The sequence below is a fragment of the Sinohyriopsis cumingii genome, unplaced genomic scaffold (genome assembly GCF_028554795.1).
Source record: "Sinohyriopsis cumingii isolate HCF-2022 unplaced genomic scaffold, ASM2855479v2 utg001182l, whole genome shotgun sequence".
In the NCBI taxonomy this organism is placed as follows: domain Eukaryota; kingdom Metazoa; phylum Mollusca; class Bivalvia; order Unionida; family Unionidae; genus Sinohyriopsis; species Sinohyriopsis cumingii.
In genome coordinates this window covers 380,551-397,231 of record NW_028315970.1, presented here as the reverse complement: position 1 = coordinate 397,231, position 16,681 = coordinate 380,551, and the positions used below count along the sequence as shown (strand labels likewise).

Here is a 16,681-nt window from a genome sequence, read left to right as displayed (position 1 = left end):
GAAGCACAACATCCAAATCAGCGTGGTCGAAGTGAACTGCAAATTGAGGATACAAGCAGATATTTCTTACCCGCTGAAGAGTTTATTGAGACAGGAGGATAACTTGCAACAGACCTCGTCACTAATACACCGTAGGGTGTTGATATCAGAGTTGGTTTTCTTAATAATGGCATCATGGCGTTATTCAGAAGTCCTATATACAATTCAAGATAATGCTGACGTTGTCACAATGATATTAGTTATGGCAAGATATTCAGATGATTACACAAGATCAGCTGATCCGTCAATAATGTTTGTCAAGGATAATTTTGACCAACCTGATGAAAAAAAATATCTTAAAGTAGAAGTAACACGGGATAGTGCGACTAATCCACAACCATCTGGAATGATAGACAGACCCGGCGCTGCATTTTCAATGTTACAGAGCACCAACTGAAATCACAACTTATGATTTACAACACGTCGATGAATGCTGAAAGGTGATCGTAAAAGATTTGCATGCTCATTTCCGTTGTCACATATTTTTGGATTTTGAAGAAATGCTAGAAAGGTCATTTCCGGAGCCAAGCATACAATTGTACTTGTGAGAAAGGGTGATGATAATAATGTGATATGGCGTAAAGGTGGTGCAGTTGCTGGTTTTAGAGTAATATTTAAACTTCCGTTGTGGATGCCGGTAATGACTCCATCACTTGCTGAAGAACAGAAATTACTTTCATGTATTGATTCAGGTGGCAAATCATTATTATCGTGGTTGACGATGACTACGGATAGTGTTCAAAGTGTAGTTGACGGTTTTATTACATGGCATATAGCATCACATCAAGGTGTTTCTGCACCACGATATTTATGTATTGCTTTTCAAGATGTTACGAGATTCAACTCTCAAGACCGTAGTCCAATGACATTTGAAAAACTAAGTGAAATTTATTTAAGAATAAATGGACATCAAGATCAATCTGAAGATATATTGTTAAATTTTGATCAAATCATGTAGCGTGTGTATATCATCGTTTTATGACATTCATGGGATGTGACCAAAATGTTGATTCCGGTTTACAAATAATACAGCTGGATTTTACAACGATTTATCCGATTTATTACTTTTCTCTGGAACACCTGGATTTAATTAGACAATCAGTCAGGATATACATTATCGAGCTCCAATGAATAAAGGAAGTCTATATACTTACAGAGCAATCGCAGTTATCCTTTTAGACAAAACAATGTTACTTGAAGGTACTGGCGGACGAGTGAGAGTTAGTGATGCCACAGTAGAAAACATGTAAATTAATCGCTCATGATATTATAATTTTATATGATCTTGTTAGTGTCAGTCTTCCACATGGTGAGATTAAAAAGCTACATTCGAAATCAGCAAAAAACTGTGGAATAAAAATATCACTAAAAATAATGTCAGATCACAAGTGGTCAAAATAATCATTGTCAGAACGTCAACTAAGGCACTTCAATGACGCCAAATAATCAAACACCGGTGGTAAATTTAATTTTGCTGCTGGTGCCATTAAGGACGCAATTAAAACGGGTGGTATATTTTCACTTCTTGCAGCTATACTAGCGTTAATAGCCGCTGCAGCCCCAGCTGTTGCAAACTCTACTGCACTTGGTGCTGTAAGAACTGCTGTTGGAATGGCAATAAAAAAAGAAATAGGAAAGGAATAACGACTTCTAAAAATGGAATGGGTCTAAGTTTACCAGGAACCCATTATTGGCACGGAAAAGGACTGGGATTTCCAGGAACACTTCGCTGAATCTTCCTATGTCCAACTTTTATTTACTTGATGCTGCTAAAAATGAAATATAAAACATTTCAGAGGTGTTTTATGCGTGACCAATTACCAAAACAGCCAAACCTTGTTGAAACAGGCTTCATTAATCTCGATGGAATTTCTGGTCTAGGTACTCATTGGGTTGCATCTCGATTGATCAAAGTGGAATTGTTTATTTTGATTCGTATCTGTTGGTGCCACCAAAAGAATTTTTAAAATATGTCCGCGGCGATAAAGTCGCTGTGCAAAATATTCCAGTCTGATATTCAGCATTAACAACACAAACAGTAACCGATCTGCCAATATGTGGCCGTGAAGTAAGTTCTGTACTCGACGCTGTGTCATCATCAACTATACCACCTCAAAAATTCGTGCACGATTATACAAGTGGACGGTATGACCACCCACCGTCATTTTAAACATATGTTAAAGAATAATGGTTGATATTTACGGAAGATCTTCGTCCAAATAAAAGCAAATATCCGACAGAATAACTCATGAAAATGTAAGTAAACAGATTAGTGATGAAATGTCTCAACTATTTATTCTTGCAAATGTAGATCCAAAATAAGTGGTTATATTTCAAGACAAGCAAAGACAATTAAAAACAAATAATCTTTCATTCCGAGATAGTATCGTTAGAATTAACGGAGTAACTGAAAATAGCGTAGCTGTGTTTGACTGTAATGACATCTTAAACCTGGTATTACTATGTCAACGATATCAGATAATATTCGTGGTCGAGTACAAAAATGCGGTGATAGAATAATTTGTTCTCGCAATATGTCTAATTATAAAATTACTGGTCTTGAGAATCAGAAACAGACAATGTCGCTGTAACGAAGAAATGCATCGATCATAAGAACCTTCCAATGATGAACTCGTTAGTTTAATTTAATGATGCAATAACCACATTTAAATCTGATTATAATTATCATGTACATTTTAACATTTTCACAAAAGGGTAAATGGAGTTATTGATGATTATTTGGGAACACCAGTAGTTGTTGATATTAAGCTCTCTGACATAAAAAAATACAGACAGTGTAGTACATACATTATCGTCTGGACAAGCATTATGGTCACCACTTAATAAATGTATCAAACATCGCGATGAGGTTACTAGTATATACAAGTTCTCAGTACTTGACGTTACAACGTTTATAATATCCACCATAATACCACGGCGTTATCCACTAACTTGATCCTCTGGATCAATGTTACTGATGTTGGAGCCACACGACGATGAAACATATGTAGTGGAACCCCAATAAAAAAACTTGGCTTGATTGACTATTGGTATCTTCAATTAGTAGCTAAATTACAACCTAATTAAAATATAATTAAACTTCCAATCAGCGTACAGCATTTCAGATGCAACCAAGCATGTGAGTGGCAAACAAAACTCAAAAGTATTGTTGACGAGTATACGTAAAAGTAAAAAAACGACGTGTAGTTGTTGCTGACATAATTGTGTATGTGGCGCCTGCTGTTATCGCTTGAACCGGCGTATTTTTATCAAACCATAACCATGACATCACCAGCAATTATAACAATTTGTGTTCCAGCTGCAACAACAATTGCTGGTTTTCTTAATATCACTGAAAAAATATTTACATGTACAAATACAAAATTGCGTGAATATATAACAAACGTACGCTCATCGAGGCTAGCAAACTCCAAAATTATCTTTGATGATATCATCAAGCCTCAATGATGGAAAAATATCAGATCTTGAGTTTATGGAGATAATTAAGATTTACAAAGAAGTAATGACTATGATAGAATCTACGCAAGATTTAAATAATAATAATAATAATAATAATAATAATAATAATAATAATAATGATAATAATAATAATAATAATAATAATAATAATAATAATGTAATACCGAACGATTTACTACAATAGATCGTCGTTAATATAACTCCGTCAAAAACAACGATGATATCAGCAAGTTCGACTAATCCTGAATTTAGCGTCAACTTTCCAACTGCAATTCCAGCGGACGAAATAGCGATAGCACTATTACGAGTATATCATAGGTGGCCAAATATTAGATCAAAATCGTTTGAGGGATTAGCAGCAAATACTTCTTTGGTATTTTCGTATATAAAAAAAAAACAGATGGAACTCCGGATTGGGACGTTGTTGATAATCCCACAGGCAACTATCAAATTGAACAAACCAACGAAGATTTCCAGCTCAGAAGTATATCTATAACAGATAGAGAATCTAAAATACTACTAATGTTCACGAACTAACGTTATCAGCTGCGATATAAATAAATTCGCTAGATTACGCTGTAGATATTTATCAATCGTCGATCCGGAGTGTTTTAGGATGGCCAGAAATTCCACCTGGTTATCAATGATCATCCGAAACAAAGCGAGATGATTTTTACACTAAATATTTTTTTTTTACAGTGATGATATTACTAATCGTATTTATTTCATTATAGTAAATATTGCGATCGATTATTTTATTCCACCTGGTGTTATAAATTAGTTGTTAGCGAAATATTTATCAATTTTTTTTTCTCCGCCGATATGAAATATGAACACGCACGTGTACTCGGTGTTCTACGAAATTTATTTTCTAGTATAACACAATTTTATTCTGAAGATGCAACGCAGCAAATCATTGAAACGATACAACATCTAAACAATGTTACATCGGATCTCTAGTTTATTAATCGGCAAATCATCAAATCTCTACGTCACTCGACAATATTTCTTAATCATTATAAAATAACTAAAGAACAATTGCTACAATTTGTACTGCCAGGATTTAATACTGACGAATAAAGAAATCAGTCAACGATCTCATCAATGAAAATTTTCCTAAAATCATCAAGTCACGGAGAAAAATAGCACCACCAGCAGCTATTCTCAGACATAACCATAAGCCATAATGTGGCATCCATCATATTTTACCAGGAATTGTACATATAACACCAACCATTGCAGTTAATCTTGTATGTGAAGAAATCGATGGCAGTTATCAAATAGATCTTGAAAATTTTGGTCAGGCTCAACAAGGAAATATTTTATATACATGTACACCTCAAGTACCTCAAAATAACGAAAATTGGTTAGATTTTATAATTTCATGCGGTGAATGGTACTCGAAATTGTTAAAATCATTCAGGTTTTATAATTTCATGGAGATATTACCCATAATTGTTTCAGATGATCAAACAATTTCATCAATTTGATGGGAATGTTACCCAAATTAGATCAGATTATTAATCAATTTTATTAACAATTTTATGTTCAATGATTTTATTGCTATTAATATTATCTCAGATTTATGGTTAATTTCATCAAATTGATAGGTATATTACCAAAATTTAATCAGATTCTCAAACTATTTCATCAAATTATGGGTATATTACCCAAATTAAATCAGATTATTAAACAATTTCATCAAATTGATGTGGTAAATAATACTCAAAATAATAAAAATCTCAGCAAAAACAAAAAAGATAAAAAATTACATAATGATAATTATTTTACAAAACAACAAATAACCTTATTGTAACATAATTTATTTTTGCTAATTCTCGTCCCGATTGCATGTATATGGTACATACAATTAAAACATCAGTCAGATGTTATAATTTGATGGGGTATATGGCACTCATAATTATGAAAATCAGTCAGATTTTATAATTTGATGGGGAATATGGTACTCTAAATTGTTAAAATATTACTGAAGACAGAAAATTACATAATACATGTTATAATCTGAATTTGAAAAAAAGCTGAATTCGAATAAATAGTATAATCTGAATATATATATATATATATATATATATATATATATATATATATATATTATCTGAATAAATATTATAATCTGAATGAAGATTATTATCAGAATAAATAATATAATCTTTTTCTTCACTGGTTATTGAATTTGATGGGGTATATGGTACTCGAAATTGTAAAAATCAGTTAGACCTTATAATTCATTGGGGTAAAAAGTACTTAAATTAATAATTATATGACTGATTTTATAATTTGAGAGGGTAAATGATACTTAAAGTTTTAATTATAGGAGTTATTTTATAATTTAATGGGATATATGGTACTCGGAATTGTGAAAATCAGTCAGATTTTATAATTTGATGGGGTTTATCGTACACGAAATTGGTAAAATCTTACTGAAAACAGAAAATTGGATAACAAATACTATAATCTGAATAAAACATATTATTTTCAGAATCAGAATAAATATTATTATAATAAGAATAAATATAAAAATCAGAATAAATATTATAATCTGAATAAATATTATAATCTGAATAAAACTAAAAAAATCATATTTTTCACTGATTATCGAATTTGTTGGGGTAAATGTTACAAAAATAATAATTATAGGACTGATTTTATAATTTGATGGGGTAAATGTTACAAAAATAATAATTATAGGACTAATTTCATGATTAGTTGGGGTAAATGTTACTAAATATAATAATTATAGGACTAATTTCATGATTAGTTGGGGTAAATGTTACTAAAAATAAAATAATTATAGGACTAATTTCATGATTAGTTGGGGTAAATGTTACTAAATATAATAATTATAGGACTAATTTCATGATTAGTTGGGGTAAATGTTACTAAATATAATAATTATAGGACTGATTTCATGATTAGTTGGGGTAAATGTTACTAAATATAATAATTATAGGACTGATTTCATGATTAGTTGGGGTAAATGTTACTAAATATAATAATTATAGGACTGATTTCATGATTAGTTGGGGTAAATGTTACTAAATATAATAATTATAGGACTGATTTCATGATTAGTTGGGGTAAATGTTACTAAATATAATAATTATAGGACCGAATCAGAATAAATATTCATGTCATAAATAAATCAGAATCAGAATAAATATAATCTAAATTTTCAAATAAAAATCTGAATCAGAATAAATATTATCAGAATTTAATAAATCTGAATAAGAATAAATATCATAATCTGAATCATAGTAAATATTGTAATCTGAATCAGACTAAATATTGTAATCTGAATAAAAATAAATATAAATCAGAATAAATTTTATAATCTGAATGCAAGTAAATCTGAATCAGAATAAATATTATAATCATGTTATTATTTGGTGTTAACACTTTTATAATCACTAGTAATTTTGCCATTGTTTTCATTTCACAATCCGTTACACCAGACAAAGTTGCCATAACTTTCACTTTCATAATCAGAACGGTCACTGACACTGCCTTCATTTTCACGATCAGACATAATCTTTCTCAACTGCCTCACACGTGTTTTAAGAATTTTTTCCGTTTCGTATTTGTGAGCTAATTCTGATGTAATTTTTCAATAGCGCGTGAGGGATATACGAATTTTTCAACTTTTGTATCTTTGACTGTCGCCAAGGACTGGAACATAGATTGCTGAATCAGCCTTATGAAAATGTATTCTACTGGTAGTGTATCTCTCTCTTCAAATTTTAGTTGTTGTAGTTATTAAAAATCACAAATAATTTTTTCAGAATTCAGTTCATCAGATATTTTCGCAGTTCATTATTTTATAAATATATACATCATTCCAAATAAAATTCAGTGCAAAATAATGCGTGAGATAATTTCAGAAACATATATAAACAAATTTTAGAATTTATGGAGACGAGATGATTTAATAGTTGCAAGTAGAAATATAGTTCGTGATACACTTCAATAACAATTAGTTTTTTTACATAAAAAAATCAAATCTACCTGTACCATTGTGTTATGGACCAGCAGATACGCGACGACAAAATATTGAAGTTAATATACCAGGATCGTCAGAGAAACAAAATCTTGTGTTAAATGATGTTGTTTTATTTCCTGTCGGTGTTGTTAAGAGTGCGTTAACGATAGACAAAACTCCGTGGACTCTAGAATATGCTATAACGATTCACTCGTCGCAAGGATTAACTTTTCCTGATACTAATATTTCGATTGTTGATGATCGTATCGAATGGTCAAATTAGTTTATCTCACAATGTCTTGAGAACAGAGGAATATCTCAGCTGCGCAGGGTTATCATAGACTTCACAGAAACTGCTGGCAATAGCGATGATGTTATTGATAATGATGTAGTAAGAAAAAAGATTGGTTAATTATAAACAGTGTGACACAAAATATAAACGTGACTTTAATCTCAATGTTGAATTTATCATGACGCTGAAACAACAGCAAAATAATAATAGTGCAATATGTAACACAGTAATGTTGTGGCAGAATTCAAATAATAATCCATGACAATTTACCATAAACAGAATTAATAGTAGTGTTGGTCAAACACGCGAAAATCTGATGGTGACCTGTATTGAATGTAATCTACGTCGAGGTGCTAGTCAGAAGTGAATGCGGTGGTAACTGAGTGTCTTCAGGAATTACTTGCAATTGTTCAAATACAATTCCACGTTGAGGAATAGTTGAATCTAATATGTAGATTATAGGTCTACCCGTGGTTCTTACCACGCTGGAAATTTTATGTGTCGTAATACTCCAAATAGGATCAGTCGCTCTTATTTTACCACCTTCAAGTTCACCAGGTTCATACAAATACCGTACAGTCACATTACCTAGTACTGGTTGTGAAAAGAAATGTTGTTGTATTGGTATATATTTTTTTATAAGTGCATTAATAGTTTTCATAGAAATCGCACGAGTACTTTCATTCTTTAACGCAGCTATCACACTTGGTAATCTAGCATCCCATTCACGAGATCTCTAGTCTTTTTGAATCATTTCCTTCGCATATTGATATCCAAATAACCGGTCAGCTACTGTTCGATTAAATCGTTCAACAATTTGCTGATCACGATGAATTGAAGCATGACCTCTTCTAATTCTGACGTCATGTTTTTCATCAGAGATGAAACTGCACCAAGAAAGTCCTTACCAGGATTAACCTGTAGCAACCGTCGCTATCGCAAGAGTTTTCGTTGATAAATTGGTTCGAAAGCAGACACAACTTCAGCTGCTGTTTTAGTTGATGGTGGTTCCGCTTCTTTATATCTACTTGCAACGTCAACGATATTCAACGCGTATTCGTATGTACGTGATTGACGTTTACCAATTTTAATAATATCATATGGTAAAAACAAAATATCTGCTTGATGAACTTCATTCGGAGTGCTGACATAAAATGTGGGTACTGAATGTGTTTAGGCGGTGGTAGATAAATTAGCTATAATGCCTGTCATGCTAACCAATTTTCAGCAACAGAACGTGTGACATTTGCTGCATCAGCAAGTTTACTAATCGCTGCTCTACCTTTCCAATATCCTCTTGGGCTATAATAAATCGATTCCATTATTTTATTTTAATAATCCTCGATTTCGATATCATATAGGTTTTGCTACAATATTTGGTTGAGAGACTGATATAATAATGATTCAGTTACTCGCTCAATACAGCAGCAGGAAGAGTGTGACCACAAATGAGTTTCCGAAAGGTAAACAAACACACACAAATTTTGAAAAACACGAACAACAAGGATAGAGTAAAAAAAATGAACTAATCCAATTAGAGAAACTCTCGGTTTTTGTTAGAGGTTTTGGCTTGAAGTTATTGGCCTTATATTTTTTATTTTTTGTATGAAGCTTTATTTTCCGTAAATGGACTTTCCAGCAAGTGGTCTGTTCAGCCTTTCTGGCGCTATATCTATGGGGTATATACTAATTAACATGATGTTTATTTTTTATATTGGATATGCATAAATTATGAGTATCATGTTGCCTTCTGTGGGTTATATAATACTTATTCATGTTTCACTATATGGCATATACAATAATTAGTTTTATCATGTTGCCCTCTGAATGGTTTAAAATTATTTTCATCTATGCAAATGCATTGCGTGGAGTGATTCAATGAATATTCTACCTACTGGACGTTTTTAAGTACATATAGGGTGATGATAAGTACATACATGACCCAATACGTTTTGCTACTTGACAAGTCAAAATCGAGTCACCAGATCATATTTGATAGTTATGCACAAATAAGTCAAACAAATAATTTGAACAAGGTTTCTGTTAAAACATATGTGTATCCGCCTTAATATTATTCGTTTAAATTCGTTTAAACATCTTTATAATTTCAAAAAAATCAATACATAATGAATAAACTACGGTGTGTTTTACCACTGAATGCTTTCGCCTCACCTCAAAGTACATGAACATGTCAAGTCCGCCCAGTCGTACTTAGCAGATTATCCAAGAATTCAAACACTCTAATCTATAATTATTTCACGCGTCACAAAATGTGGATATCCCCCTAAAACAGCTTTGATAACTTACCTTGTTAGCTCTAAATCAGTATTTACTATACACGGGTACAAGAAACAGTACATGTTCGATGATATGTTCGTACAAAAAATACAGGTAATGATAATGCATCTTTAAGCGTAGGCCTGTAGCATAAAAAAGAAAAAAATTGAGAAGTATCCTTAACTGAGTGGGACATTGTCCTAAGTTCTTCCTAAATTATACATGTCTAATTGTATTTGTTAAGTTGTGGAATTCGTGGACTTAGATTTACTTCGGGTTAGGTTTTATCGTTTTGTTTACAGTGCCTCCCCCAATCCGTTTTCTACTTGATTTGCGCCTCGGTTAAGCAGAGTAGTATAAGACGCTCGACCTCTCCTCCTAGCCATCATCTCACCTCTGTTCGTGTGTTAAAATCTGTGAAATCTTGCCAGCAGTGTGTTAGAGGCCGACCGAAATTCGGTTTCGGTTTCTTTTTCGGCGCCGAAAGTTGGCAAATGGTCTCTTTCAGCATAGTTTCGATTTCGGCCGAAGCCAAAAAGTTAGCTTTCGGTTAGCTTTCGGTTTCGGTCGAAACTGATATTGACTTTCGGTCATCAGCCAAAGATCTATTTTAACTTTCAGAATGCAACGCTAGTGCTGCGTCTATTACTATGCTTGTCGGCCGGTCAGTCGGCGCTAGGCAATTCTAGGCACTGTTGCATTTCAGTCTACTCGCGTGTTGAATACAGAGATTTCGAAGTCTGACAATATTGATAATTTCAGTTAGTTAAACTGTAGCGAATTAATCTGTGTGAAGTAGAAAATTGAAGTTAATAATAAACGGATTAGTTATTCACCGCAAAGAATGTCGAAAATGCAGTGTGGGATTACTTCACAAAAATCTATTCTGATGCAAGCAAGGCGCAGTGCAAAGAATGCAACAAACTGTTATCACTTGGCAGCGATAAACCAAGACTTCAGACAGTTTCAGGCTTGAAAGGTCATCTGGCTAGCTGTCACAAGGAGCTCCATGGTAGGTATCTCAAGAGGTCCATGACCGACGGAGCAGAGCGTGCCTTGAAAAAGATGATGATGGAAGAGAAAGCGAATAAACATGCATTACCGAATTTTGTGCTTACGTCCTTGACATCAATGGTCGAGAGCAGTATGGTCTGGCCTGATGACCACGTTGTAGTTCAGCGAATTGATAAGTGCGTCATGGGCTTGGACTTGATCGTTGTCGACATGTTACCCTACTCAGTTGTTGAAGTGTAGCATTGCATCATAACCCAGGCCTGTTTAATAAATCTTGTGTTCGGCAACTTCGGTTTATCTTTCGGTTTCGATTTCGGCCGAAGGTGTTGTTAAACTTTCGGTTTCGGCTAAAAGTCAATTTATAACTTTCGGTCTGGTTTCGTTTTCGGCCGAAACCAGAAATTTAGTTTCGGTCGGCCTCTAGTGTCAGTTGTTCCTGTCGAGGTCATCTCGGTTTCTTCCTCCGCTAAATATACTGACGGCCATTCATAGCCTATCGTATACTGATTAAGTGGTGTTTAACCTAAGAACAACAGCTCTTAAATGATATCTGTAACTAAGAATATACAACGTTTGTTCAAGAGGTGAAATGAATATATAATCTAACCATACCTCGAGCGTTATTAATCCCTGTATCCAACCACTGGGTGTCACTACTTTGTGTAAATGCTTGAAAACACTCTACTATGTCCAACAAAGAATCCAGTTTAAACTGGCGCTTCAATTTACTTCCTTGTTTGCCGAGCAGAAGGTAAACATGTGTTTATTATAGTCCTGTCTAATACATCTTTATAATAGAAGACTGGATAAATACTTAGCATTGTGCAATTGCTAGCCGGTTGTGCTAGATACCAGGGATTGTTAATTTTGTCGTATATTTATATTGTACATCAAGTCAAGAATTAATAATAATAATAATAATAATAATAATAATAATATATATATATATATATATATATATATATATATATATATATATATATATATATATATATATATATATATATATATATATATATATATATATATATATATATATATATATATAAATTACCATTCATTAACACATTTTACCTACAGTGACTGCTGCATATAGAACCACATACAAACACAACTTCAAACTGTACATGCGTATTGAAACGCATTTCCATATTATGACCAGGGTTAATCCAGAAGTATAATATAATATTGGTTGTTTGTATTTTAGCCGGGTTGAGGAGGGTCTGAGGAGTTTTTAAGAAGGCGTGGTGTCTGTGGAACATAACACTCGGTGCCGGGCCAAGGATTTAAGTCCCCGAAAGATCATAAGTTTAAAGATTTCCCAAGGCATGATTTAATCATCTAACTGTAAAGAAATCATTACACAAGAAAATATTCCGGTTGTTTCTTGATCATTTAGTTTTCGAGAAGGGTTGAGAGAGCATTTAGACTCGGACCCACCCCCACTCCCACTAGATAAGCTTTGTTAACAATGAACAACTACACACTAAATATTTCATAATTGAAATTATAGTTAAATTGTGTCAGCCATCCCATGCCGGTCGTACAAACAAGTAAGAGAGAGAGAGAGAGAGAGAGAGAGAGAGAGAGAGAGAGAGAGAGAGAGAGAGGGGGGGGGAGAGGTGGCATTAAATGAATGCAATAGCTTAAGGATATTGGATAGACTTTCATTTCAATGGGTACTGATTTATTTAAATTAATGTAATTATGTTATTAATCCGGTATGGCCCGGTATGCTGTTTAATGTATATGGAGACTTTCTAAAATCTGCGCGATTTGTCAACGGTGACGTGATGGTAAATCTGGACACACATTGTCCTTATTTACCCCATTACCTACACCAGTGGGTCATTCTATGTGAATTTCGGTACTGGTGTCTACTTTCTGTTCGCCGCCCGACTTCCGCAGTGCGCATGACATTCAATTTCCCCGTTTAGATCATTTTCGAGAATATCTCCACGTGTCGGCTGAACATATTGATAATAAAATATGCTTAACCTACAATGGAAGTATACTACATAGTATCTTCTCCCATGGCGTGCTTGATCTCATGTCGCCCTTCTTAAAGTGGACTAGCAGCAGACCAGGTGGCCCCACCCTTTTGCCACCAAGAATGGTTCGGTCCACCGATTTTTCCGCCCCTGCTCCATTGTAACGCGGTAAATAAGCGGAAAATACACCATTTTAGTGAGTAAAGAAAACAACATTGATATAGTTTAATTGTAATATTACCCTTACTGAGCCTCACTGTTACTGATCATTAAAAATAAACTGAATAGAATTCCATTCATCAACTAACTTACCTGAATGACGAACCCATTTAGTTTGACCCCAATAAGAGTGTAAGTCAGATCTAAACTTTACTTTTCTTTGTCGAGAAATAAATGTTTGATAGAGTGCCTCATCATCTGTCAAATATGGGAGTCCGTGAAGGGGCGCATTTTATATTCAAAGCACTCTGTTTACTAACCAGAGATATCAATTTACTAATTCCAGATCTCGCATTACTAATCTCGAGTTATTAATCCGAGATCTCGATTTCCTAAGCCGGGACCTCGAATTACAAATACGCGATCTCGATTTACTAATCCCAGATCTTGTTTTATTAATCAGATATATCGATTTACTAATCTGAGATCTTGGTTTCCTATTTTGTTATGTATATTTTTGATTTAATTTATATTTGATTCATTTTAATTGTCTCTTTGCAAGTCTTAAATATTTTTTAAATTTCATTACATGTTCAGTAATGTAATTTTGTTTACTGGAATTATATAATTTACAGAAATTAGTTTGACCTGACTGTTTTATAAAAAACACATAAAGTAGAACTTTGTAGCCCTATGCTGCCCTAGTTCTTGACCTTGATTGAGAATCAAGTAAACAACTTCTTTTTTAATTCATTCTTAATATGTGAATGATAATAGTGAAATCAAGGCTGATTGGGACTACGAGATTTAAGACGTAAATGTTTCTACTCTGTTCTCAAACCTATGGAGGGTTGACCCTCATCCGGGAATCTGTTTAGCGTCTCAAGGTACTGTACAACCATTGTTTATAGAGAAAGTAGTCAGTCGGGCTTCAAAACACTGGGACGTAAGGTGTTTGTTTTGTTATGACCAGTTTGGAGTTATATTTTAATTTATATTCAAATTATTTGGATTCTAAAGATTAATTCTTCTTCCTGGAAATATCTGAGTGCTCATACAGAATTCTTGGACAAAGACATTTCGTTAAATTTTATTTGGAAATTCAAATACCGGGATATTATTTGTGGATCAACAAAGAACTGTAGACACATCTGTACTATAAAGGTTATAGTATAGGACATCGCCTTCTATTTGGGAATTTTTGTCGGGACTCGAACTTGAATTCATTAGAACATTGCATTACTAGGACTTCTAAAATTTAATTCGTGAATTATTCTTGGATTATTTCTCGATTTGTTTTCTTAAAGCTGTAAGTTCTTATGTTTTATTTTTAAAGTGTTTTTCCATGGAAATAAATAAAAATTTTTACAACGCTTTTTGTTTTCACTATTTCTTTGTCATTGTTTATTAGCGTCTAAATAGGGCCCCGAGTGGCCGAGTGGTCTAAAGCGCTCTTCGTTACGGATCACTGCCATCTCACCTCTGTCTGCGTGGCTTCGAATCTCAGATTCGGCCAATGTTGGTATGTGAGAAAGCCTGCCAGTAGCTTCTCGTTGGTCGGTGGTTCTTTCTTCACCATTAATACTGGCCGCCATGTATAGCCTATTTTGTGCTGAAAAATGGCGTTAAACCCTACAACAACAACAACAATTAGAGTCTAAACACGTAACAATTTGGAGATTTAAGTGTATTAATTTGTAATCTGCGTGCCTCATTTTGAATAGATGAGTTTAATGCGAACATACTGACGTAGTTATAACTGTAGATGATAATTCATAAAATAAAAATAAAATCATATTCGTTGAGTGACGAAGCGAAATGGTCGGTGTAAAGAATATTAAAATATACATTGCGGTATCCTGAAAGCGAAATTCTTTCTCTGTCGTTGAAACAGAGTAGGAAAGTGCCACATTATAGCTTTATAGAATATAAATTTCGATGATCAGTACGCCAGCTCTAGGGAACTTATTGTACCTCTATATGGGGAAAAGTGGGTATATTTGTTTTCTTACGCCAACTGAGTGTTACTCGACTAGTCAGTCCATACTTATAACATTCTTTTTAGATTCTTGGAGCCCATTTCCATCCCGTAGGTAGGTTCCCCAGGGCTTGTTAATAGCATGTGGATATCGGGTTCAGGTTTGATTTTGGCCCTTGCTCAGGTTTAAAGATCTTAAGATCACATGTCTTAGTTAATATGGAAAATTCTATGATGTGTACATCGCTTAATCAATTAGACTATGGTTTCCGAGTTGACCTCTTTGGAATTATAGAGAGAAAGTATAAAGATCAAAAGGTCAAACCATATATGCAGAATTTGGATCGAAATTTTTACGATGCCTAAGGCACTTGGAAAAAGAAATCTTCGTGTATTTTCTTCCATTTATTTGTTGGGTTTTTTTGTGTGTTTCGAAAACTGAGTACTTTTGAGTAACAGGGTAAGGATTTTTCTTTAGAAACTTCAGGACTTACCAACGCCTGCAAAATGAATCAGATCTTAAGGGACTTTTTAATATTATAAACTGTTGAAAATGGTTTCAACAGGTATCACTCCACTATGTATGTTACATACAAGTTTCCTTCGTTTACCACATTGTTGATTAAATTTAGTGAATTAGCTAAAGATTAAGATGACCAAGACTATTTAACTTATGTTAGGCACTAATTTGGACGGAGCATGTCCGAAAATAGCTACATCTGACTTAAATCATTGGACTTTTTAGTGCAAGTAACCTTTTCAAAACCGGGTGAAAACGAAAACATTACCGGTACTTTTCATCATATAGACACACACACACAAAAAGACAAGAGCTGGACTAATACAAAAAGTTTTCTTATGTTTAGGCTTCATTACCGCTTTTTATTAAATGCAAATCAAAGTGTTCACTGTTTAGCGAATCTCCAGGGAAAATCAGAAAAGATGCAAACGATCCTCTTCAAGATTACAATAGGATGCAGCACAAACTTAATTGCTCAGTTACTATCGTGATATTTATATAAATAATAACCAAAGACCAATGAATACAGAAAGTGACAGTTGAATTATTAAGTTAGACAATGGAACTTGCCCCAGTGACAACTTTATACAAGTAACCGAGACTACTTTGGCAAAGTTATTGTGAGGCTGATCGGTCTGTACTGATAAAAGACATAAAACATGTAACTGTGATATCCCTCTGCTCCTCTAAGGGCCTGGAGGATGGGAACAAATAAATCATCGGGTATGAATTCTAGTATTATGCGATCGCTCAACATAATCATCGATAAAGTTACTGATTCGTACAGTCTTTCAAGAATTTATTTGAAATTAACTCGTGTTTGTAAACCAATTCCTATTGGGCACTCGTAACAAAAAAATATTTTTTTTTATAATTCAAGCTTCGTGCTAATTGTTATCTGCATTTTCAGTAGGCATTCTTCGATTATACCTCC

The 16,681-nt window shown here is 33.6% G+C and overlaps 1 protein-coding gene across 17 annotated transcripts in view; it reads right to left on the bottom strand.

Annotated features, from left to right (window-relative positions):
* The window catches only part of LOC149772736 (uncharacterized), a 98,319-nt gene extending 86,497 nt beyond the window's left edge, over nt 1–11,822 (bottom strand). For 15 of the 17 annotated variants that reach the window (XM_089947406.1, XM_089947417.1, XM_089947421.1 and 12 more), the window contains exon 1: nt 11,712–11,822. The gene's annotated coding sequence lies outside the window, so the exon portion shown is untranslated. Of the gene's footprint in view, nt 1–11,187; nt 11,423–11,711 lie in introns of those variants that run through there. The other 2 variants (XM_089947408.1, XM_089947407.1) reach the window with 2 other exon arrangements.
* Between the last annotated feature and the right edge of the window lie 4,859 nt (nt 11,823–16,681).